At 32.0% G+C, this 26,997-nt stretch overlaps 1 protein-coding gene and 1 pseudogene across 1 annotated transcript in view; one reads left to right on the top strand and one right to left on the bottom strand.

Moving 5' to 3' along the window:
* Positions 1 to 13,947, bottom strand: part of LOC124534461 — a 71,559-nt gene extending 57,612 nt beyond the window's left edge. Inside the window, exon 1 of the mRNA XM_047110351.1 lies at positions 13,522 to 13,947. The gene's annotated coding sequence lies outside the window, so the exon portion shown is untranslated. The remainder of the gene's footprint in view (positions 1 to 13,521) is intronic.
* A 6,276-nt stretch (positions 13,948 to 20,223) lies between these two features.
* Positions 20,224 to 21,485, top strand: LOC124534169 (annotated as a pseudogene).
* Positions 21,486 to 26,997: the final 5,512 nt, after the last annotated feature.

Below are 26,997 nucleotides of genomic sequence, written 5' to 3' on the forward strand. Positions count from 1 at the left end.
ACATAGCATAACCACGCTTTTTTTAAATCAAACAAAATATAACTGTCCCCAAATTATTTTACAATTCCACGTATGTTCGTCCATCGGCAATATTTGGACAAATATCTAAATATTTCCGGTCCATGTAAAAATGAATGAAGTTAACCTTTCGAGAAATTTCCGAAATGGATTTTTCAAATATATCAATTACATGACACAAAGGTACAAATATATCGATATAAAAATTTACCCATTGATGTATGGGTCTGAAGTTGACTGAGTTATCATCACTATGTCCAAAACAACATATATATAACATACATCTTTATTTCATATCAAGGTACTTCAATGAGAATTTAAAATAAAATACATATTTGTTAATGAAATTGAAAAATTAATTCTTAATTACTTTTATAAAAGATAAAATTTTATCCGTATAAAATTAATTTTAATCACAAATATAGCAGTTACGAAATGAAAAAAATAATTATTCAATATTTATAAGCCCTCTCTTGAAGTGTTAAAAAATGTTGTTAGATTTTTATATTAAAGTTATGTTTACATTAACTCTGTATGTGATATTTTTGGTAGAATCATGAAAAGCGAATATAATATGATTATTTTGCAGCAACGAAATCGCTTGCAAAATGTTTATTTTAAATGTACTTTGGAGTAGAACATAGCAATGTCTGTTTTCAAGAGATTACTAGTATTTTATGCAACACAAGGTAATGTGTAATGGTAGGAGAAAGCACGTACCGTAGCTGGTCCTGCATCTGATATTTTTCTAGTCACGTGGGGTAATCGGTCCAGCAGACCATAACTGAGGAATATAAAGTCCATTTTGAGTTTGCGTACATATTATATTAATGTACTCTTGACAAACATCGCCGTAGTCAAAATGTACTTTAGGAAAACGTTGTAATAATGACTGAAACTGGATTTGAATACAAAAATATTTCAAATTTCGAAGTGATATCAGAGGTCATGTTGTGAATAAAACTATAAAAACTTATAATTAATCATTTTTGTATTTTGTACGTACGTATTTTCTTTTCTTTCTATTGTGTATGCTGTTGACCTTAAAGGTTTCTACAGCGATATATGTACCCAGAAGCGACTATACAGCGTGATTCAGAGAATCGACATTTCAATCAGCGCCATCTACCGACTCACAATTATAAATGTTATATAGGTAGTTAACATTTAAGAATTGTTACCTTAGAAGTTTATTGTCATTTCAAGGAAATTGTATTATTTTCATAGATATGAAAGTGGTAAATTATAGTTTCTGCAAACAGCACATTTTTAAAAGACGTAAAGTAAAAGTATCTTTTAAATTCAATCCAATTTCCTAGCTGAGTTTTTATCATAAATGGCGGCGTTGTCTCATGCAATCTTAACGAAATTAGAACTTATTAAAGACCCAGTCCATATAATTATAATGTTTAAATTATTATTAAAGAACTTTTTTCAGCGTATAAAACATTTTAAATTAAAAATCGATACGATTCCAATCATAAGTAGTCTCTGGGAATATTATTGAATGTTTGCATTCCCAGAAACCTTTTACTACGTTCAACGTTTGTGGATTCATATGATGCTCAACAATTGCAATTACATAGAAATTCAACGACACAAAGTATCGCGTAATCGAAGTGACCGATTTATCATTGAAAAATTTATTGCAAAAAGTCGTGGTAGAACTTTATATAAACCCGCCTGGGTAAGTACCACCCACTTAAAACTACCATCAATATTCTACCGTTACGCAGCACTACTCTATAACTTAATACTTGCTTAGTATATTGTTGTGTTCCGGTTTGAAGGATTAGTAAGCCCATGTTACTATGAACACAAGGGATGCTCCTACTGTCGGCGATAGCTATGTAAGAAATGGCAAAAAATTCTACAGGCGCCAATGTTTGTAAGCAATGGTGACCACTTATCAACAGGTGGCTAATTCGGCTACCACACTAAAGAATTACGATAGCAGCAATTCTACGTTAAAAAACAATTTTGATTCGCTTTATGAAAAAAATACTATTCTCCTTTCATCGATTGAGCCTATAAAAACCTTGTGATATCTTTCTTTACATAGTATAAAACAAAGTCGCTTTTTCTATCCCTATGTCCCTATGTATGTTTAAATCTTTGAAACTACGCAACGAATTTTGATGCGGTTTTCTTTCAAAAAAAAAAATCAAAATCAATATAAACTTTATTCAAGTGGGCTTTTACAAGCACTTTTGAATCGTCAATTTACAATTAAGTAAAGTTACCAACGGTTCGGAAAGTAGATTCTACCGAGAAGAACCGGCAAGAAATTCAGTAGTTAATCTTTTTCAACATTTAAAAAATTTAATAGACAGAGTGATTCAAGAGGAAGGCTTTTGTATTATACGTAGCCAATATAGATAAGTAACACTGATAATTTCAGAGGTTTCTAATATAATATCGTCAATAAACAAATTATGTAGTATAACCAGTATCAGTATTGCACCCGTGCGAAGCCGGGGCGCTAGTTTTGGATAAGATAATAAATAATTTAAAATAGAATTTACTGTTTTAAATAACACAAAATAAGAATGTTGCTATTACATAATATTAAAAATTAATAATAAAAAGACTTATTTAATAAAAATCACGTATTCAAAACCAATCGTATTGTAGACTATCCAAAGAAATGTTTCTAAATAAAGTAACAGAATATAAATCGTATACGTTTTTTATATATTAAATTTTCCCAATTGTAACTTTTTTTATCTCTCACGTCGTAGTATCCATAGCAGTTATAAAAAAAGCTTTGCAAACATGGCGTTTCAGTTACAGCAAATTTGTTCAAAGTTGAAACGCGCATCCATTCAAAATGACTGAAAAAAACAAGCGCGCATATTGTCGTGGTATTTTTTGTCTGTGATACATTTTCAAATTCATTTATTATTGAAGTCATGTAATATCTACATGATGTAAACACTTTCATTAATTATGCTTTTAAAATGGCAGTCAACAGAATATTTTTCAGCTTTTTATATATACAATATACCTACGAAATTGTCTATAAAGTTATTATAAATATTTACTTTGAAGAAACTGATGAAGACGATGATAAAATATCATTTTTATGTATCAAATAAAAAAAAAATTTTTGACAGTCTTTCTCGTTAATGTTCCGTAAGTATAAGGGCTATTTATATATTATAATTATATATAGAGGTGATATATATAACTAGGTTTATTATTTCATAGTAAATCACGTCTTCCATAATACTTAGTCACGACGCAATCACTTTTTTCGTATGTTTGTTAACAACGGACTAAGCGGTTATTGATCCAGTACGTCTAAAAGCACACATTTTAAATTCGTACGTGTTCTTTTTTCATCTTCAAAAGAAACATGCATTCATATTCTGATGAATGGGAGACTGTATCACACTATCTAACGAGATGGTATCATGGAATATTCGTAACCATAACGTATAGATGTGTAAATGTGTTCGATGTAGGCAGGCGCTATGACATTTCTCTCAACAATGGAGTTACGCTCCGCTCCAAACAATGACTCCAGTCAATCGAGGTATCGCTTGTTCTGTAAACAACGACATTCGTATAACCATGCTTTTCAGGTGGGTATTGTATGCACAGTTCCAGACATGTACGGTATGAATATGAAATTTAAAAAAGTCGTAAATGTAATGAAATTAAAAATGGAACAAAAATTGAGTCTTTCAGATCATTGTATGGCAAATACGTTGTTAAAAAAAATCTGTAATAATGTGTATTGTTCTTTATATATCCAGCGTGAACACGTGGACACACAAGAAACTTATACCAATAGGTGAAATTGATTAATAACTTATTAAAATTGTATCCCAGAACTCGTCCAAGTGTTCTCCCTGCGTTTTTTATTTGATGGTCGAATATAGACGATTAGATGAAAGATTCGACGGAACTATTTGAACTTCATACAAGATATATGTACCGATACTTTTTGCAAACATATGGAAATGCCTTTATATTGTAAGAGAGGTAAGATTCGCAATGACGTCTGCACATCGGTACTCGTTATTGAATTTTGTATTGTATTCTGAGAAATATAAAGTTCGACCGAATATCAAGCATTGACGTGCGATACAGTTTTGAGCAATAGAAAGCTTAATGCAAATATACATTTATACGAAAGCCGCAGTGACGGTTGAGCAATCGTTAAATAGATAGATAAATTCTGAATGCTACCGTTATCTTCGGATGATTGACACAGTAAAGGATCTTAAATGACTATACTTCGAGTTGCTTTGAAATTATACTTTTTTATTTAACTGTTCCTTAATTGGCTTGGCCCAGATCTTTAAAACTCTCGTGTTGTTATATATAGCGGCTTTCAATAACAAGTAACTATTCAACAATTGAAGTGAGTGTTAGTTGATATATCTAGGGAGTGTGCAAAGTTTTTGATCTTTTATACTACACTAATCAATTTTAGTATTTAAAATTAAAGTATTTACAGTTCAAATTGGTCTGTATAATTGTTTCATATATATGACATATTATTCGATCATTGTATTATGATGGTCTACAATCTGTTGAAAGTATGATATAAATTATTTTTATTTGAAGTTGCTTTATTATTTCGATGATTGAATCAAAGATAAGTTAATAATAAATAAAAAATCTCTTTCAGTTACATGTATGGATTCCGCTCCTCAATGATTTATTTAACACGAAGAGCCTCCCCATATAAGCAGTCATTTCAAAGATATGTAATATTTTCGGGATGCCAATTAGCATTTATTTATGTAGGGCTTCAACATAATTAGCTTCAGTGAAATAGAGCTGTAAATTCAAGGGTCCAATTTTAAAATCATTTACTGAATAAATTATTTCAAATTTAAATTTTAAATATATCAAAATTGTAAATATACAATTTTATAGGTTAACTATCTGTGTACCCATAAAATAGATATTAACACAAATATTATTCAAAAACGGTACCAAATAAGCATCAATAAATCACCAATTAATCATGATAATGTATTAAAGTAACTGTTTCAACTGGCTTAAATTTAAAAGTGTTGCTCTAAACATTTATTTTCATATTTCTGACATCAAAAAGGCGAACTTCAATACAAACTTAGAAACCCACGTTAGCCATTTCGATGACATCTGTTGGTATTTTAAAAAATGAAGCTGTAAAACAATGTTTGACTCAGTAATAAAACACCAATTTTTGTGCTTCTTCCATCCCTTAATCGATGAAAGTTGGAACCCTTCTTATGACTAAGACGTAGGTTACATTCCATAGAGCATTTATTTGCGAAATTTAATTATTTTACACTTACAGGGTACAAACTGCGCGTTTATAATAAAATAAATTTACTAGAAACAACAACAAACAAGAACAGCCAGTAAATTCCTACCGCTGGGCTAAAGGCCTCTTCTCCCTTTGAGGGGAAGGTTTGGAACATATTCCACCACGCTGTTCCAATGCGGGTTAGTGGAATGCACATGTGGCACAATTTCTATGAAATTTGTCACATGCAGGTTTCCTAACGATGTTTTCCTTCACCGCTGAGCACGATATGAATTATAAAGACAAATTAAGCACATGAAACTGCGGTGCTTGCCTGGGTTTGAACCCGCAATCATCGGTTAAGATGCACGCGTTCTAACCACTGGGCCATCTCGACTCACTGGGCCATCTCGACTCTATATATTTACTAAAAATATTTACACTTAATTCTTTTCAATATAACTGGAAAGCGGACTAGTTGATAAGCCATCACTGCTGATAGACACGGTAAAAATGTAATTAAGGTGCCTACCTTAATTATGCCTATAAATTGCGCATTCAGACTCAGAATATTTGACGCGCAATGAACACCTAATTAACTATTTAATAAAACTCAATTCAGAATTTCCTTTTAATTTCACCATTATATTTTTTTTATTTTAAGAAATTACAAAAGTAGTCCAAATACAATTTAAATGTGCAAAATGTTTTTCCAGAGACGAAAGATCATTTTTTCTTTATTAATTTAGGTTTAGGATAACGATATTTGCGATGTTACTAGTATTTAAATTATATATCCATAACTTTACATACTTTAATAATATCTGTTCACCTATGGCGGTCAATCTTAATATGTTGCGGCAAATATATAAAATATTTTATCAGAAGTATGCGTAAAAACAGCACTCTGCATTGTTACTTTTTACCTAATTAGTCTCATAGTCAAACGCGACAGGAAAAAGATTAGAAACAAGGCTAAAAGTGTTTTCGCTTTTTAATTCAGTATCTAGCGTTCACTGTAACATGACATGATTATATTCCAACAATAATACAAAATGCTATACCAAAGAATACCATATACACAAATCCAAAGAAGTCTTTCAACCTCGGCAGAATTGTACCTTACGCACGCAAATAAATAAAATTATCAGACTCGATAAATTTCGACGAAATAACAAACCAAAAGGCAAAAACCTATCGCAGATCCAGACAAGCCCTTACAAGACGCGAGTAATTTTAACCAATAAGAATTCGTTGTTCTTGACCCAAATGTATGTAATCCACTTAAGCAGAATTTATGTTATATAACGCTTACATTTTATAGCCATTTCTGTATATAATTTATGACTTTGTTTAATTTACTGAAACTCGGCTAAGCACGCTCAGTATTAAGTGGAAGGATTCGTGCTGAACCAATACAAAGAGTATTCTTAAAGTTTACGATCAATAAAACGTGAAACCTGAAACAAAAGATCTGTAATACTGTGAAGTAACATTTATGGGAACTACTCGAATCAGCTTTATTTTATTAAATTCTCAAACAACCTAAATTAAACAAATATAACAAATAAAACGAATCGAATTTGCTATCCTTAATTATTATTAATTGATAATAATAAATTCTTTCGGAATTAATTTGCCGCTATTTATTTTATATCTCATATCATAGAATATGTTCTACATAGCGTCATTGATTTTCGAACTTACTATAAAACTATTGCAAATATCTTATCCGGTTACTTTTGGGGTATTTAAACAAAATATTTATAAATAAAAATTTTTACAAAAAGAAAAACCGACTTTAAACAAATCACTACTTTTAAAGTAATAAATATGCACTAAAAAGTAAAAATAATTGCGTATTCAACATATTTTTTAATGAAATGAAAAATATTAGACTATTTAAAAGTCGATTTACGATTTTATAACTTAGTTACAGCTATTGTTATATTTGGAACCTGAAAATGAAAATATCAAAATCGGTCCAACCAGTAAAAAGTTATGAGATAACAAACATAAAAAAAAATATAGACGAATTGATAACCTCCTGGTTTTTGAAGTCGGTTGAAAAGTAAGAAGTACATTGAAAGTTTATGTGATAACGCATAAGATGTTATTGTTTTGACGTTGATATCTTCTTACGAACCCTTATTACGTGTAGCGAAAAAATCATACGTACAGATATTGGTAACTCAATTATATAGAAACTCTATATTACAAATACATACATTTTAAAGATAAACATTTTAATACACTTCTTAGTATTTCTCCTTTACAATTTATGTTTTTACTAGTTATTTAGCAAAACCAAAAGGCTTTGTGTTGTATTAATGACCTTTTTAAAATAAAGGAACAAAAAGGTTATATTATTTTTAAATTCATATTTAAAATAAAAACACAAATTTAAAAGAATGGCAGCACTCAGCAATGACCAGTGGAACATTTACATGCTGTTACAACTTGTAACTTACAAGTAAGTCACTTCTTCACTAAAAGCAAATATGTATTATTATAAATATATAATAATAGTAAAAATAGTTATTTATGTATTTAAATAATAAATTGAAAAAAAAATCTATTCAATGAAACTTCGATGAGTTTTTTTTTAATTTTCAATAATATTTTAATTTATTTATTACCGGCTTGGAATGTAGGATTTATTAAAGAAAACCGATAAAAACTTAGTATTCACTTTTTACGTAAGCACAATTTTATGATCGATAAAACTCTACAAAAAAATTAACCTAAGAATACAAACTTAATTTAAGTCTGAAAATTTTAATAAATATTCAATCACATACATATATACATCCTGATTTGTATGCATATTGAATACGGACTCAATATCCTGAGTGAGCATAAAATTATCCTTTAATCTCACAGATATTAACTATTATCGCGGGTTTTATTGACTAGATGAGTCAGAGATGCATTCACAATTATGAGTGGAACCTGTCTATCTATATATCCTTACGACTAACTGATTTATCAATTTATCATCGCTGAACATAAACTATTAAAGTTAGGGCCATGATATTTAGTGAGTAGAATCATTTATTGAGTAGGTAAACATCCGTCATTTATTAATTTAGAAACATCAAACTTTATTATTGTAATATTTATTAAAAATAAGTAGATATGTATTGAACTGTTTCCGTATATTATTCCCTTGGGACGTGAAATACATACCGGTGTGGTATACAAAGAGGTCTTAAATCAACGTCATATTTTAAGTTAATCTGTAAATATATTTCACTTGCAAGTAGGCAGAGCCGGGAAACAGCTAGTACAAGGTAATATAATGATCATAAGAACATTTACGACGTGTAATATATAATGATAGAATAGTATAGGATGCACTCTGATATTATATATAGAACTAAAATACCTGACTCTCGACCCCACTTTCTCAAACAAAGAAATCGCGGACAGAAGCTAGCATTAGTATAAAAGTAACAGAGTCCCGAATACAAGTATAGATACTTCCAGTTAAAATAAGCTTTGTCACGTTTCTAAAGTAAGTTATAGCTAAACTCCTTCTACAAGAATCCGAATAACATCTAAATCGATACCTATACTATCTGCCACAGTGCACTTTGAAACAATACGAAAGTCCAACTGTAGACAAGATATTTGTATAAATAGCAGAAAGAAGGTTTTATTCTTTAAAACGAATATACTTGTTCTATGTGTAGTACCTACAAGTAATATCAGTACATTTAATACTAGCGACGGCCCTTCGTACGGGCAAAATTAATTAATAAAGAAAATTTATGATTAAAATATATTTTATACCCCACATCAATCGAGAATTCAAAGTAAAGTAACAACCTGTACATTTCCCACTGCTGAGATACTTCCATTTAGGAGAAGGTTCGGAACATATTCCACCACGCTGTTCCAATCGATGAAATTAGACAAATGCAGGTTTCCTCACGACGATTTCCTTCACCACCGAGCATAGTGGTTGAGCTTGCCTGGGTTTGAACCCGCAATCATCGATTAAGATGCACGCGTTCTAACCAGTGGGCCAGCTCAACTCTTCGAGAATCCAATCAAGAAACATTTTCAAAGATTACCGTTTACAAATTAAATTTGCCTCATCAAAATATTTGTATAGGAAAATGAATAATGATAGGAAATTTTTTTATCGTCATATACATATAGTACATTATATAATACCTGGTGAAGACTTTAAAAGAAGTTTCTCATCCATTGTTCAAGCGGTAGTAGAAATATGTCCATCTACAATACCCTAATATACCGCTGAAGGTTGTATAGTCAGATTAACTGAAAAGAAGATGTTAAGGTTACATGCGTGCATTACAGGTGCATTACATGAATTATAATCAGGAGAAAAGATATGCCCACCTGGGCAGGTACTATCCAATCATCATAGTATATTCTACCGCCAAACAGCGATACCATATTGTCGTATACTATTTTCACTCTTAAATCTTATTATCACCCTACATGGACTGACTCTCCAATCGACTTTGGAAAATCTTATTAAACTAAATTATCCTTGCCAGTTTTAATATGTATCTGTGTGTGTTTCCTTTAATTATACATAAAAGTAAAAGTAAGTATGCTTACACAGACATTATACTTACTGTAAAAATAACTTGTATTTATTGTATAAATAAGTGATTTTAATTCTTTCATATTAAATTTTATTGTTGGGTATAAAATTAATTATCATTTGAAAAATTGTTTTATAATTAAATTTTATAATTATAAAAACAAACAGCGGTTGAATTTACAATTCGATTGCGCCTTTTCGGTAATTAACGTAGAAAAAAGTGATTAATTTCTCAATTGTTAGCATTGTTGCCAACTTTTTAACTTATTATGGTCAGGCTTAAAGCCAACAATCCTTAGCAATGAAATTCTTTTAGTTTTTGCCAAGATGCTCACAATGCAATAATCATACATACTATTAATTTTGTACGGATCAAAATTATTACTAGTATAATTATGTCAGGTTAAATAATATTTTTTCTTAAGTAGATTCTTAATAAAATCCCTTTTTTGAAACAATGTAATTATTTATATATTAATGATAGTAATACCTGGGTGGTACGGTTCAGGTAACACCTACTTGTCAATTATTATACCACCAAAGAGTGCTAACTCGAATTGTAGTGTTCCAGTTTCGAGGGTAAGTAAAACCTGTAGAATTACATGGACCTAGAATATGAGGTTTTAGTTCCTGTAGATGGCAGCGAATTAGTTATGTATAGATTCATAGTATTTCATACTCCACCAATGTGTAATACAGTTTAGTGGACCACTGGCCCTTTTGCATTTCTATAAATTATGCTCAATTTAATTTACTCAAATTAAAATATTTGAGACAGCCCAGCGTCCGAATTTGAATAAACGCGTCTTGGTTTTCCTCTTGATGTTTTCCTTCATCGCTTAATACGAAATGATTTATGAACACAAATCAGCAAATAAAAACTCGGTATTACTTTTCGGGCTATAAAACCACAATTGTCGGTTATGATTAACGTGATCTAGAACTGAGCCATCATGAGCCAACATGAGCCAGCATAAGCCATCTTAATGTAATTATTATAATTTACTGCAACGGTGGAAATGATAATTAAAATTACCTTTTTAAAATGTTTATGTAATCTTTTTCATATCTCGTTTCTATTTAAGAGATATTTTAAAATCTGCCAGACACCACCATAACCCGCTAGAGCATTGTAAAACAGGCCTTACCTTCTTCTTAAAAGAATAAAAAAAAAGGGCCACGCAGATGGATGTTTTGAATTACGTATTACATAGTCTTTTATCAAATAACATTTAAAATTGCTGCCTACTAAAAACAAATATTAGTTCTTTCGAGTTACATTTATAATTTCCAATTCTATTATGAATAATATCATTTTCTTTATTAACCGACTTCAAAAAAGAGGAGGTTATCAATTCGTTTGTATTTTTTTTATTTATAGTTTAAAAAATTATACCCATATATTTATGTATCGGAATAAAAATTGCATTTAAATAATTAAACAAAAATATTACAATTAAAAAAAAAACGTCCTCCGTGGTCGAGTGGTGTGTACACCGGTTTTCATGGGTACGCCACTCCGAGGTCCCGGGTTCGATTCCCGGCCGAGTCAATGTAGATTATCATTATTTTTCTATGTTGTCTTGGGTCTGGGTGTTTGTGGTACCGTCGTTAGTTCAGATTTTCTATTACTATTTCTACTAGTGTTTTAGCTACTTAGCTTGGGATCACATTCTCATATTTATTATTATTATTTATTTATTTAAAAATAATCGATAACACACAAAAGAACACTTCCATTACATTCATTTATATAAATAAATTTGTGTATATTGCACGTATTATCGCTTATATAAAGGGCTTTGTAACGTTCTGTCATTAGAAATTCGAATTACCGATTCTATAACATTATCATTATTATTTATTATAATTAACACTAATACTAGGCAGTCAACTAACATTTTATGTCGCATCCAATATATGTGTATGTGTATATCATCATTGTGGTTATGTCAGGTATTCTGAACGCATTGAATTAAATAATTAACAAAATGAAGGCTTACTTAAAATAATATTAAATTCAATGGATTGCATTATTTTTTTAAGCTTATATTATTAGTATAAAATTAATAAATTGTTTTAGAAAAACATTTTGGACATAAATTAATTAATATATTAAAGACAATACTGTTCCTCAACGGGGTATTCTCGGTATAATCAATAATCTAAATCGGTCCAAATGAACGGTAAAATTAAGTCTCAAGTTCTTGGTATAGCCTACTTCAATGAAGTTGTAATTAATTTTTGAATGACGTCCTATTTTTAAATATTTAGGAATAAAACAAATTGTTGTTGTTGTCATTTTACTTGTAATTTAGACATAAGTTGATTCATTCAGACTATATTAAAAGAACAGTTCAGATAAAAGGCGACTGGAGTACAGTTAGACATTACATCATCTAAGCTGTTAAGCCGACTAGACATTCAAACACCTAGATTGCATGCACATGAATACAATTATGATCACTACTATATTATTTCAATACTAGATTATTTCGATATATGGGACCAACAAAAGGTGACATACAGAATATATAATCAATTGTCTGATGGATATTTCGAAATAAGAATGAAAATTATAACATCAAAAAGAAATTTTAACTCTCATTAATGGTTGGCTGAGTTTTTTCTAAAAGACTTTTAGAAATCGCGAGTGATACCCCATTAACGAAGTTCTTTTGTCCGCTCTCACCGTAGTATCATTAAAACATAGATACGGTGTTTCCGAACCGTATTTTAATAATAGGTTCAAAAATATATTTCGACAAGACTCGTTTACATCACGTCTCATCGGGTTCGTGATAGTTGTCTGAATGATATTTTAATTTAACAAAACACGTTTAGTACAAAACAACAATCGAAACAAAAGGGTCAAGTAAATATTAACCTATGTGATTAAATTATATAACTATTCACCTCGAGAATACGTTAAATGATTTTTAATATTAGTAATACATTATTTCGTCAACTATAATACAGTTTCCGTATTTCACACATGTCTCTTTATTTAATATATAAGCGATATATTTAATACATATGAGTATATATCTATGTAATAAATAGACATACTTTCCTCGAGCGTGCGTTTGACAACTTCGTAAAATTCATTGTGAAATATTTTTACGGTACCGAGAATGACAAGTAGAAAACAAGCGAATATAAGGTTTCGCGTTCGGAAATCTTACTAAAGTGAAAGTCTGAAAAGTATATAAGAACATGATAGTTGTAAAAAGTATTAAGAAGATAAGGTAGATAGGACTTTTTTATTATAAACAAAAGTGACCAATTTTTAAACTACAAATATTTAAATTAGTTAAATACTCAATATGATCGGATACCAACGTATATCATACTTAGTCACACTACTATCAAAAAAGTTCTCTGGAATTTTATTAATTTAATATTTCAATCAATAAAATAAAGCAAATGTAAGTAAAGAAATAATAAGAACACCTTAGCTTCTAATATAAAGAACAAAATTCAAATGACGTTTTTTGTCAGATGTTTAACATAAAATTCTAATTAAAAATTTTCAAGTCAAGAATCAATAAAAACAAAAGATTTAGGACTTAAAAACTTATATTAATACTTAAATAGATCAATTAGAATAAGCTTTTTAGGTTTAACGTATTTTAAAACATCGTATTTAATATTAGATATGATCGTTTACCTCATGTGTCGTAATAAAGTATGAAATTCCATAGAAACTTGTAGTTCAATAGTTCGCTTTTAAACGTTCCACAACACTGAAACGTCACACGTATGTTTTTCCTTATTTATTTACACAGTGTTTCCAAAATAATAAAGAGCTTACTCTCTAAATAAATTAAACAGTTCCAATCCAAACTATAATCTCACATCGTTTTTGTATTTATATACGAAAATATTACGTAAACGCAGCGTAATAATTGCTTTCTAAGGGGACAAAGGCTGTCCCTTCGAAGCATATTGTCTCTGTATTTTTACGAGTCACAAAGCTTTTGTACACATTTGACAAAAAATAACAAAACTGGTTTCGCCGGCGGTCCTATTGTCCGATTATGAGGGTAGGGAACACATAGAATCGCTACGCTGTAAGCGCGTCGTAGTGTCGCTACGGCCGGATCGCCACTGGCGGGGGCTACGAGCGCCCGGACCGTGCACCCACACCGCGACGCGACGCTACAACTGAATCTACGCACTCACACAAACGATTGGATTACAAGAGGCCCGTGAGAGTAAGCGGGAAAGTAACATTTTTGAGCTCGTAAATGATGTACACACTAATGGTTATTCATTTACACACGCGCGTTCAGTATACACACTAGTGAGTTCGAGCTGTACACAAGGAAGCGATTTAAAGTTGTAATTCCTAACGATAATTTGAATTTAAAGATTTTAGCTTATCTTTAATAAAGCGAGACAAGTACAGAGACGTTTGTATAATTTATTTAAAAACTTCAATTATATAAAACAAAATAGATACGACACGAATAAGGAGATCCGATTTTATAATTATATTGAAATAGCTGTTTTTTAGCAACTCTTCCCCAAGTCAATTTCTTTCTCTTAAATCCCTTAATTTACATATCATTACAGAACCCGGGCTACCTCGATGTCAAATTTTATTATGATCGCTTCAGTTGCTTAGTCGTTTTAAGGTAAAAAAACAAAGAGGCAAAGTTACTTCAACATTTATAATGTGAAAGTGTAGAAAAACTCATTGATCTAGCAACTTTATTATGTTTATATGTATATGTTTTTATATATACATATAAATTATATTAGTGAAATTAATAATAAAATATAAGTCACGATTTGAGAAAAAAAAACGTGCTTTTCGTTAATATGTTGCAAATTTGTGCATAATATAGTACTGTCATATACATAACACGAATATTGTTTAACTACAGATTTTTGCGCCGATTTTCTCAGTATAATTTATATTCTGACTGTGTAACTAACTTAAGTTTAATGTGGGCTTAGCCTCCTTATCTAATACAATTTGATAACATAAAACTTAATTAAATAACTATTTACCAGTATTAAATGTTTATAAGTCTATAAAGTAATTACAAGATCATTACATCTTTAAGAAAAGGTATACAGCGCATTATCGGACAAAGATTTTTTAAGTAATATAGTTTCAGTATATATTTTTACTAATCAATGAAGATTTCAACCTTAATTAATCGATGATTCTGAGTTCAAGCTCGAAGTTAACACCATTGAATTATCATGTGCTTGATTTGTATTTATAACTCATTTAGTGCTTGGAGGCTACCAACCCGCATTGGAGCATCTCAGTGAAGGAAGCTCCAAATATTTAGAATTGAAGAGTTCTTACTCCGTAAAGGATCATACAAGCAACCATTAAAATAAGGCATTGCTAACGCAAAGATTATTTCATATAAACATCACATAATGTTATAATAAGCCCGTAAGCTTTTACTCAATTACAAATGCTTATTGAATTATAAAATTAACAAAGCAGAATACATAAATACAATAATTATAAACCGTAATTATTTCCTAATACTCCTATTTAACTCATACCAAAACTTAATTAAATATACCTATTTTGAAGCGAGAGCATAATGCTACATTCGGTTTCACTGATTCGTTAAATTTTGTAGTATATCATATAAACATATAACAGTTTAAATGTACTTACTTATATTAATAGTGATGAGAAATTCGATAAATATATTTTTACTGTTAAAGCGTGGGAGTAGGCTCGCGAATTATCGGTTACGAAAGATATCTTTCTTATATGACAATTCGCGAGTTTACTTGGTATTACTGCTTTGTGCAAGACTCTCTCGAAAGTACACACATATCCATAATACCGTTGTGTTCCGGTTTAAAGGTTGAGTGAGCCAGTGTCAGGTTGTAGGCGCAAGGGTCGTAGTTAGATCATCTTCGTTCTTATGGCTAGTGGTTCATTGGTGTTGTAAGGATCTCATATTTTTAACGATGCCAATGTCTACAGCAATAGTGACAAGTATCCTCTCAGATGGCATATTTGCCTGAGCTACTTATGTTTAAAAAAAAATATTAAGATCAAGTAAAACATGATTACGAAAATATCTACAAAGAATAAAAGGTATTTTATGTTTGTTCTTTAATCGGGTGTGTTAATTAAATCTAGAGTTTTTAACGTAACTTTAGTTTTTGATGACATGTTATCAAATTAAGTATATGCCTCAGAGGCAAAACTACGATTAAAATTAAACTATGTTAAAATGTTAGAAAATTCTTTCGAGGGTAGGTCTAGTGACGGTATAAATTGATAAAGAGCACCGCAACTCTGTATTGTGCACTCAATATTCTCAGAATGCACATGAAGAACGGTTCAGTATAATAAATATATTTTTTATGTTCAGAGTTTTCCATGAATTTTTGTTGAACAACAATTGCAGGTTGGTGAGGTATTTTTCTATAAACCTCACAAATCCAAGGCTGATGGGTGACTGACGCCTCACGTTCCATTTTTTCCAAATAAAATTAACTTATTTAATTAAAATGTATACAAATTTAAATCATGAGATCCCTCTTTACAAATACTTAAGCAACATTAAGCTTTATATTAATATTAAAATTAGCGTGTAAATAAAAAATGTAATATCTTTGCGTCTTTTGAACTCCCGGTAATATTTTTAAGGAAATGGCATTAAAAGGCACTAATGATTTATTAATTAAATTGAAAACATAGAAGTTTTTTTAACTGTAGTACATCAAAAGCATAATTATCTTCTTATATTTTATCTATAAAAAAATTGCGAACATTTGTTTGAAAGTATCGTTGATTTTTTATTCTGTACTTAAATTTCATCATGATAGACTTTTAAATTTTGAGTTACTAGAATCAGTTGCATTTTGCTATGCGCAACACATTTGCACGGATGCAAATTTTGAATTTCGAAGTCATTTTAGGCCCAATAAGAAGAGAAATATATACTACGAGCTGATTTAATTACAATATTATACAATGCTCTTGAGACGAATTACATAATCAATAGATAACTTTCTGAAATCAAGACAATATATTTTTGGAGTAGCTTTCAATTGTTTTAAAGGAGCAGTAATTTCGTCCATCATCAAATCGTTCTCTTGTCTAATTGGACGCAGAAATCATTGACTACGCCTTTTCACGTCTCTATTCGACTGCTTGACGTGAAAATTTGTCAAGAATTACACCCACACAACAGCCATTATGACCCCCCCCCCAGCCGAGTTTATGATATACAGTATTGTCGAAGTTCGTCGGGAGAAAATTTTCAGATATTAAAGTTGACTGAAAACTTTTCAATGAAGATGTCGCAATTAATTTTCGATAAAATTTAGCTCGTTAACGTTTGAAAATTACAGGCTTCGAAAGAGGCTAATTGAAATGTACAAAAGTTTTTTCATTAAGCAACGACCGATCTACCCCGGGCGTGTATCAATACGCGAGCCGGAGAATTATGTTATTCTAAAGTGAATTTGTCTTAATTAGGACAATGTTAGGAACATATCACAAAAACAAGCCAATTTAAGACCATTAAGGACATTTGAAACATTACATAAAATGTATAAAGTATTTTTTTTGGATTATGTAATTTTTATTATTATTTTACATGTTATCATATGTGTGTAGGATTTAAATTAATTTACATAATTACCAATGCATGTTAAGAAGTCTTTGTTTCTTTGAAATAAATAAATAAAAGCTATATTGTGAGGGATGACAGCTGGAGCCCTCGATAATGTAGCAAATGTTTTAATTGCTTGCTTCGTTTCTTCCTTACGTTAAAACTTTTCAATGAAGATGTCGCAATTAATTTTCGATAAAATTTAGCTCGTTAACGTTTGAAAATTACAGGCTTCGAAAGAGGCTAATTGAAATGTACAAAAGTTTTTTCATTAAGCAACGACCGATCTACCCCGGGCGTGTATCAATACGCGAGCCGGAGAATTATGTTATTCTAAAGTGAATTTGTCTTAATTAGGACAATGTTAGGAACATATCACAAAAACAAGCCAATTTAAGACCATTAAGGACATTTGAAACATTACATAAAATGTATAAAGTATTTTTTTTGGATTATGTAATTTTTATTATTATTTTACATGTTATCATATGTGTGTAGGATTTAAATTAATTTACATAATTACCAATGCATGTTAAGAAGTCTTTGTTTCTTTGAAATAAATAAATAAAAGCTATATTGTGAGGGATGACAGCTGGAGCCCTCGATAATGTAGCAAATGTTTTAATTGCTTGCTTCGTTTCTTCCTTACGTTAAAACTATTAAATATTTTAAATAAAACAAATCTTAATGATTAAATTAATTATTTTAATCTTATTTTTTTCTATTGTGATATTTGTAACACAAGTGCTTTAGCTACTTACATTGGGATCAGACCAATGTAAGTTATGTTGTCTCACATTTATTTATTTATATCAATTATACACCGTAAATAAATGAACTGCCCTCGATAAATTACAAAACCGTAAATGGTCGCGATATAACAAAAATAATAAAAAGTTACATATTATATCAACAAAGAGACAGACAATTATATTATTTCGTACATTGTTAATACGCTTCCAATCACGGAACTAGAGTAGTTACGTCACTCTTGCCTGTAATTTAACTAGCTCAGTCACCCTTCACAACACAAGGCTATTCTGTATGAAGCAACTCGACACTAGCGGTAGAACTAGATCATGAATAATGATAAAGTGATATACTGTTCCATCATGACTCAATAGCTGAAATATTTAATGGGTCGATACTCGGACATCAAAGAAGTGTGTTAATTAATTAGTTTTTAGCGAATTAAGACGATTGATACGTTATAGTTAAGAATATTTGGCAATTTCTTTATCCATATGAAATATTTTTACTATATTAAATACTTCAATGTAAACGAAAAACAGGAACAGCGATGACCCAGTCGCTAGAGTGCACTACTGAATTTTGATGTGCTTAATATATTTATAATTTATCTCGAGCTCAGTGATAAAGGAAAACATCGTGAGGAAACCTGCATGTATCTAATTTCAACGAAATGTTGCCATATGTGAATCCGCATTGGAGCAGCGTGGTGGAATATGCTCCTAACCCTCTCCTCAAAGGGAGAAGAGGCCTTGGCCCAGCAGTGTGACATTTACTATAAACGAAATAAATAAAAAATAACTGTTACAAAATGTTTTCTGTTCAAAGTAGAGAAGAATTATTGCTACATTATTAAATATAAAGCCTCCTATTATATCTTTATATACCTATTTACGTATCTTCCACACGTGTAACTGAATTCTTCCAAAAACTGTTGGACCGATATCGATGTTTGTTTTTTATTTATTATTCCTTGGATGGCTTAGATTGAACCCAGTAGGTGGTACTTCAATCGGGTATAAATGTATGTTACAAATAAATATCGATGTGAAAAAAGATAAGTACAAAAAAATAATTTATATAAGTTTGTTTTTTTAGTGTTAGTTACGTGGTTATAAGTTTAAGGCCACTGCTCAAAAAGAGCAGATATGCTGTTACTCTTTAATAACAGAAAAAGTATATTATAAGTTCAATTATGTATTTGTCTTAATGGTCTCATAACTCGTAATTTAAATTTTGATTTACTTATTCATTATATTCTAAATAAAACATTAAATAAATTAATGTTTTAAATTGTGATAATTTGTAAGATACAATGAGTTCATAGCTACAATCACATTGTACTGATATTCCTTTCAATATTGATACACATATCAGCTTGAGTTATTTATTCCGAGCCGATTTCATTGGCATAATGTAACAAAGACAACCAAACGCGTTCAATTCATATTAAATATAGAAACAGTGAAATAGTATAGAAATTTCCATATCAATACATATAATAAAATTGTAAAAGGTCGGTGTCTGTACATGCAAGATAAATAAGAAAAACTTTGTTAGGGGAACTTTATATACGCAATAGAACCCAAATTAATGATTTTTAGAATTTTTGTCTGTTTGTCTGTATGTCTGTATATCTGTTTGTCTGTACGTTTGTTCGCGCTAATCTCAAAAACGGCTTAATCTAATTGAATGCAGTTTTCACGATTTCGTTATGGTTTGCAGGGATTAACATTTAGTCTTTGTTTTGTTTCAATTGGTTCATAAATAAAAATGTTATGTCAATCTAAAGAATTGCATCATCACATCAATCAATCTGATCGAATTAAAAACAAAATGCCACAATATTGTATTCATCCTTACCGTAATAAATTATTTCATATTCAAGTCTGTTTCAATACCTACTAATTACTTTTTGAATTACTCAAATCGCACATTCCATTCAAAAGATATTAAACCCAAAGCGCAGCGGTTTAAATTTTTTAGTAGTTTCCGTTTGATTTTGTTAGATGGCGCTGTACCGTCAGTCACAATTCCTAAAACGCAGTGTCAAGATTTTTGTCAAAATAATGACCTTCCCAGGCAGCTTTCCACCGTGCAGGTTCTATCCCTGTTAATAAATCTGTTTGAATGTCGATGTGAAAGTGATAAATATTTGGGTCGTTTGGTCAAAAATAATAATAATAAGTAATCATTTATTAGATTAAAATAATTGTTTACTTTAACGTTCTGCAGGTTTCTATCCCTGATTGGCTTCGTTAGCTTATGAGAAACGGTCATTAAGCAAAATTAAAATACGGTCTCAACTCAGGTTCTTTCCCTGACGCGAATTGTATGTGGAATTGTGGAGTCCACATTCTAATGAGATTTAATAGTTTTTTGTTAAATTAGTATTAAGTTTTTAATAGTAGTTCTTTCAATATTTTCAATTAAGAGATTTTATTGCAGTATTTTGTTTAGATTAGTTTGTTTTCTTTAATTTTTCTTTACGTTGGTAGTAATAATTTGTCTTACGTAGGTAAAATAATAGTGTTGTACGTGCATTTCATTATTAACATTTTCTTAGTACAATAATTAAGCAGTAAGAAGATTTTAATTTAGTTTTTTTGTTAGTTTCGTTTGTTGTTTTACTTACATTAATTTGTTAATATAATAGTTGTATCATAGTTAGTGAGAATGCCTCGAAAAAAATAATCTCAGCCAATGTAGCAGAGATGCTAAACGGATGAGAATAATTCGATCATAGGAATCGGAACAGATTCATGCAGCAAGACTTACTGCATCTCAGGAACGTCAGGCCAGGTTACGTGCGTCAGAAACATCACATCAGCGAGAATCACGGCTGAGGTCAGAACGTTCTCGATTGATGGCCTTTCGAAATAGAGAGAGTAGTGAACAGCGTAATTCACGTTTAGCAGCCGATCGTGAGGCGCATGCTCTATCGCGTGAGTCTGAGAACTCGATTGACAGGGAATGTCGCTTGATTTCTCAAAGAGTGCTGTCTGCTCGAATTCGGTCTCAAGAAACAGATGAACAACGTGAAGCACGTTTGACTGCTGATCGAGACGCTCATGCTTTGTCGCGTAAATCTGAGACTTTTACTGATAGGGAATCTCGCTTGAGTTCTCTAAGAGCGCTGTCAGCTCGAATTCGATCTCAGGAAACAGATGAACAACGCAAAGCACGTTTGACTGCCGATCGAGAGGCTCATGCTTTGTCGCGTGAATCTGACACTTTTACTGATAGGGAATCTCGCTTGAGTTCTCTATGAGCGCTGTCAGCTCGAATTCGATCTCAGGAAACGGATGACCAACGCGAAGCACGTTTGACTGCCGATCGAGAGGCTCATGCTTTGTCGCGTGAATCTGAGACTTTCACTGACAGAGAGTCTCGCTTGAGTTCTCAAAGATTTCGGTCTTTGCAGTCTAGAGAGCTGGAAAGTAGTTCAGAACGTGAAGAGCGTTTAAGAGCTGATCGTGAGTGAAATAACAATGCGAGAATTCTTGAAAATGAAGATGAACATGGACATAGACTACAAACAGCTAGAGAAAATTATAATCTAACCCGTCAGGAAGAGGAATTGTTTTTATTAGCAGAGAGAGAAAGAGTGAGGGAAATACGGCACGAAGAAACTGTAGACCAACGTCAGTCACGATTAAGTGCGGATCGACTTCGACATCGAATTAATAGAATATCCTCGAATTCGATAGAAGGCTCGGTTGATCATTCAGATAGTGATGTCCCTCCTTGGGTCACAAAGGAAAAATCAGGATTTCTGTATACGCCCAGAATAAACAACTCTGGATTCTTCTGTAGGAGGTATGGAGATACGTTGCCAGTTTTGTAACGCTATAAGATGGAGAAAAGAACCAAATGGAATGTGCTGTTCACGTGGTAAAGTGCTCATTAATAATTTTCGTGAGCCTCGAGAATTCTTAAAAGCATTACTCGATGGTAACCATCCTCAGTCTAAACATTTCTTAGATAATGTACGTAATTTTAATAGTGCATTCCAAATGACGTCTTTTGGCGTCAAACAAATTACAGAAGAACCATTTATGCCAACTTTTAAGGTCGAAGTATATCATCTTATAGGATCGTTGCTTCCCCAAAATGAGCCTAGATTTTTACAAGTATATTTTGTATCAAATTATAATGAACAGGCCAATATCCGTAACGGATATTTTTCAGATCTGAACATCAATCTAATAGCTGAACTACAAAATATGTTACACCAAGTAAATCCATATGTTAAGAGTTTTAAAGCTGCTTTAGACTCTATCTCACGAGATCAAAATAATGACTACAAAGTTGTAATTAGGGCTGATAGACGTCCTGCAGCAGAACATCGTGGACGGTATAATGCTCCTGTTGTAGATGAAGTTGCAATAGTCATGGTTGATCAGGAATGCGATAGACGAGACATTGTATTACGCACTCACGACGATCGCTTGCAGCGTATTTATGAAACACACCGAGCTTATGATGCCTTGCAATATCCTATAATATATTGTCATGGGGAAGACGGGTACAATTTTGGACTCTACCAAGTCGATTCAACTACCAGGGTTACAAATTATAGAAAAAAAAATTCTGCCCTTCAGTTTTATTCATACCAAATACAAATAAGACAAAACAATTTTAATTATTTGCAGCGATTTCGAGGATTGTTTAATCAATTCATCGTAGACATGTATGCCAAAATCGAAACAGAAAGGTTAGTTTATATACGTACTAACCAGACACGATTACGTGCTGAGGATTATGTGCATTTGCGAGATGCAATGCAACATGATGAAAACGTGGAGAACTTGGGACGATTAGTCATTTTACCGTCGAGTTTTATAAGAGGTCCACGTTACATGCACGAACGAACGCAAGACGCGTTTTGCTATGTTCGTAAATACGGTCGTCCTGACCTTTTCATTACTTTTACAACGAACCCAAAGTGGATTGAAATTTCAGAACAACTTTTTCCTGGTCAGGCATCACATGATAGGCATGATATAATAGCCCGAGTTTTTCATTTAAAGCTTAAGCTGTTGATTGACATAATCACTAAAAAAAATTTTTCGGATTATCTTTATGCTATATGTACACCGTCGAGTGGCAAAAACGAGGATTACCACATGCCCACATATTGCTATGGTTAGAAGAAAAAATTAGGCCTGATGCTATTGATTCTATTACAAGTGCTAAATTTCCTGATCGTAATCAAGATTCTGTACGAAATTGTAAGGACTAACATGGTACATGGCCCTTGCGGCACATTAAACAGGAATTCTCCCTGTATACAAAATGGTCAATGCTCTAAAAAATATCCTCGAGCACTTTCAGACCACACAATATCAGGGGAAAACGGATATCCTTTGTATCGCAGAAAATCCCCCCAACAAGGTGGTTTCACAGCTAAAATTAAAGTAAACCGCCAAGAAATAGAAGTGGATAATAAATGGGTAGTACCATATTCACCGGTGCTATCCAGAACATTTCAAGCTCATGTTAACGTTGAAGTTTGTAATAGTGTCCAATCGATTAAATACATATGCAAATATGTAAACAAGGGTAGTGACCAGGCAACAGTAGGATTCACAAATAATAATAACGATGAAATTACAAGATTTCAGTCCGGTCGGTATATTAGCTCTTCTGAAGCTGTTTGGCGTATTCTAAGTTTTCCTGTCCACATAAGATATCCACCCGTTATCCACCTCGATGTACATCTGGAAGGTGGACAACGGGTTTATTTTAACCCCGATAACGTGAGAGAACGCTTAGTAAACTCAAGACGAACCACTCTACTTGCATTCTTTGAACTTTGCAACACAGATACATTTGCTAAGACATTACTTTACAATGAAGTTCCATTATATTATACTTACAATAAACAACGGGGTATTTTTAACCGCAGAAGACGTGGCACACCCGTAGATGGTGAATCAAGCATTTATAAAGAACATGTTATCGGTAGAGTATAAACTGTACATCCCAATAATTCTGAATGCTTTTACCTGCGCTTGCTTTTGCATACGGTTACAGGTCCTACTTCTTTTGAAGAACTTCGAAAAGTTAATAATATTGTCCACCCTACTTACCAAGCAGCTTGCCGGGAACGTCACTTGCTAGACAATGACCAACACTGGGATAATGCTTTGTCCGAAGCAAGTGTCAGTGATAGTCCTCAAAGAGTGCGTCATTTGTTTGCAGCCATGCTGGTATTCTGTGCACTTTCAGATGCCACACAGCTGTGGCATAAATATCAAGGTAAATTATTTGAGGACTTTTTCAGGCACGCGCAGCTATCGACTGACAACCACGATAATGAAAGATTACGTGAAAGTCTTTTGAATCGTTGTTTGCTGGCTATTCAGGAAACTGTAGAAACATATGTCTTAAGACTATCAGCAGAACAGCGTTTAATATTCGATCGTGTATGTCGGAGTGTAGACAACGCAATAGGAGAAATGCTGTTTGTAGATGCTCCCGGGGGAACGGGAAAGACTTTTCTTACCAAAGCAATTTTGGCAAAAATAAGAAGTCAAACTAAAATTGCACTTGTTGTCGCTTCATCGAGTATAGCAGCCACTTTGTTGCCAGGAGGTAAAACAGCCCATAGTATGTTTAAAATTCCGATCGAATTAGAGCGCACAGAGAGTGCAGTTTGTAATATTTATAGAAATAGCGATAAAGCCAAGGTATTACGTGATTGTAGTCTTATTATATGGGATGAAATCACAATGGCCAACCGTAAAGCTGTTGCAGCTGTAGATAGGACATTACGTGATATTAGGCAAAATAACCAACCTATGGGTGGTGTAACTGTACTTTTTTGCGGTGATTTTCGTCAGATTCTGCCTGTAATACCACGGGGAACTAGGGCAGACGAAGTTGGAGCATGTATAAAGAGTTCTCAACTATGGCACCACATTATACCTATGCATATGACAGTAAATATGCGTGTGCAAATCGGAGACAACGAAAATGCACAGGAGTTTTCTGACTTGCTACTTGAGATTGTCAACGGTTTGTATCCGCAGGAACAAGGAAAAGTTATTCTGCGCGAAAACCTATGTTGCACAGTTACTTCGATGCGAGAACTTATATCATCTGTACATGGAAATACATCACAAATATCCAGTAACGAAAACTCCTGGTTATGCGAAAGAGCGATTTTAACTCCACGTAACGACCAAGTGGCAGCAATAAATGCTGAAATTTTAAGTTATGTTTCGGGGGGTAGTGTAGAGTATATCTCCATTAATAGGGTGATGGATGAAGGAGAATCTACAAACTATCCGGTTGAATTTTTAGAATATCTCAATGCCCCTGGATTACCGGCTCACAGAATAAATTTAAAAGTCGGGGTACCTATAATGCTGCTTAGAAATCTTAGTCCCCCAAAACTTTGTAATGGTACTAGGTTAAAAGTAATTAATTTGCAGAAAAATATCATAGAAGCAGAAGTTTTAACGGGGTGTGGAGCCGGTGAGAGTGTTTTTATACCTCGAATTCCTTTGATTCCCAATAACTTTCCGTTTTCATTCAAACGGGTTCAATTCCCAGTAAGCATATGCTATGCAATGACCATCAACAAAGCGCAAGGGCAAACGCTGAAAGTTGCGGGTTTGGATTTAACAGTTAACTGTTTTTCGCACGGCCAACTTTATGTAGCTTTATCGCGCGTGAGCAATCCCAAAAACTTATACGCTTTGATTCCAGACGGCAATACAACTAATATTGTTTACAGAGAAGCATTGTTGTAATTACAACATATTAATTACTATTATCCTCATAAATACCCAGTTTCATACCCACATCCAAGCGGACGAAGTCGCGGGCACAGCTAGTCAAACATAAATGCCTCGAGGTACATATCTATACAATTAGTACACCCTTCCATACAATTTGATGTGTACCAAAGTGGTTGTATTCAGAAACATCCAAGACCCAATCATGTTTTACGGTGTCTAGGTTGCTCGGAAATCATTATAAGGTACGGTACGCATTGTACAAATTGAATGGAGTAATATTATATGTACCTAGTTTCTAAACTATAAATGATTCACTTCATTTAGTATTCATACATGTAAAATGTATATATATTTCGTATTAAACAAAGTTTCTACCAGACAGTCTAAGATTATATGTATGATAATGCTTTCCATTGATGAAATATATATGTACTTTATTAATTGTTATTTAATTAACTCTTCCAGTTTAAAAAAATTGCAAAATGACTCAAAAAATACTTGAAAATTTACTCGAAATAGTGTTATTTGTTTTGTCAAAGATTGAAAATATTGAATATACGATTTATATACATAGGTTTTTAAAAGCTATAAACGTTGCGTTACCGCAAAATGTCGTATTTGAATCATCATTAGAGGCCAATGTTTTATATAAAATATATCTCTCTTCTATGTAATTCAACGAACCACATAATAACGCGAATTAACTTACCACTAACGCCATCTATTATCTCGGGTAAAAACATTATAAAAGCAATTGTAATTTCCGTCGATCAGAATGACAAATATATTCCAGCTTTATAATAATTCTCCAACAAATGTTTTTTTCAATCCCTCGTAATACTCTGATTATTTCTCGTAACAGATCAATCTCTTTAAAAAAATACAAAAACGCATTTTTGCCGGTGTGAAATATTATACCACATAAAATTATATCTGTTAACAAATTATTAAACACTAATTACCACAATCATTTTATATATAATTTAAAATAAATATTTCCAGTAAACGGTAAAATAATTATAATATTAATGT

This window comes from Vanessa cardui, chromosome 12 (genome assembly GCF_905220365.1).
Source record: "Vanessa cardui chromosome 12, ilVanCard2.1, whole genome shotgun sequence".
Taxonomy (NCBI): Eukaryota; Metazoa; Arthropoda; class Insecta; order Lepidoptera; family Nymphalidae; genus Vanessa; species Vanessa cardui.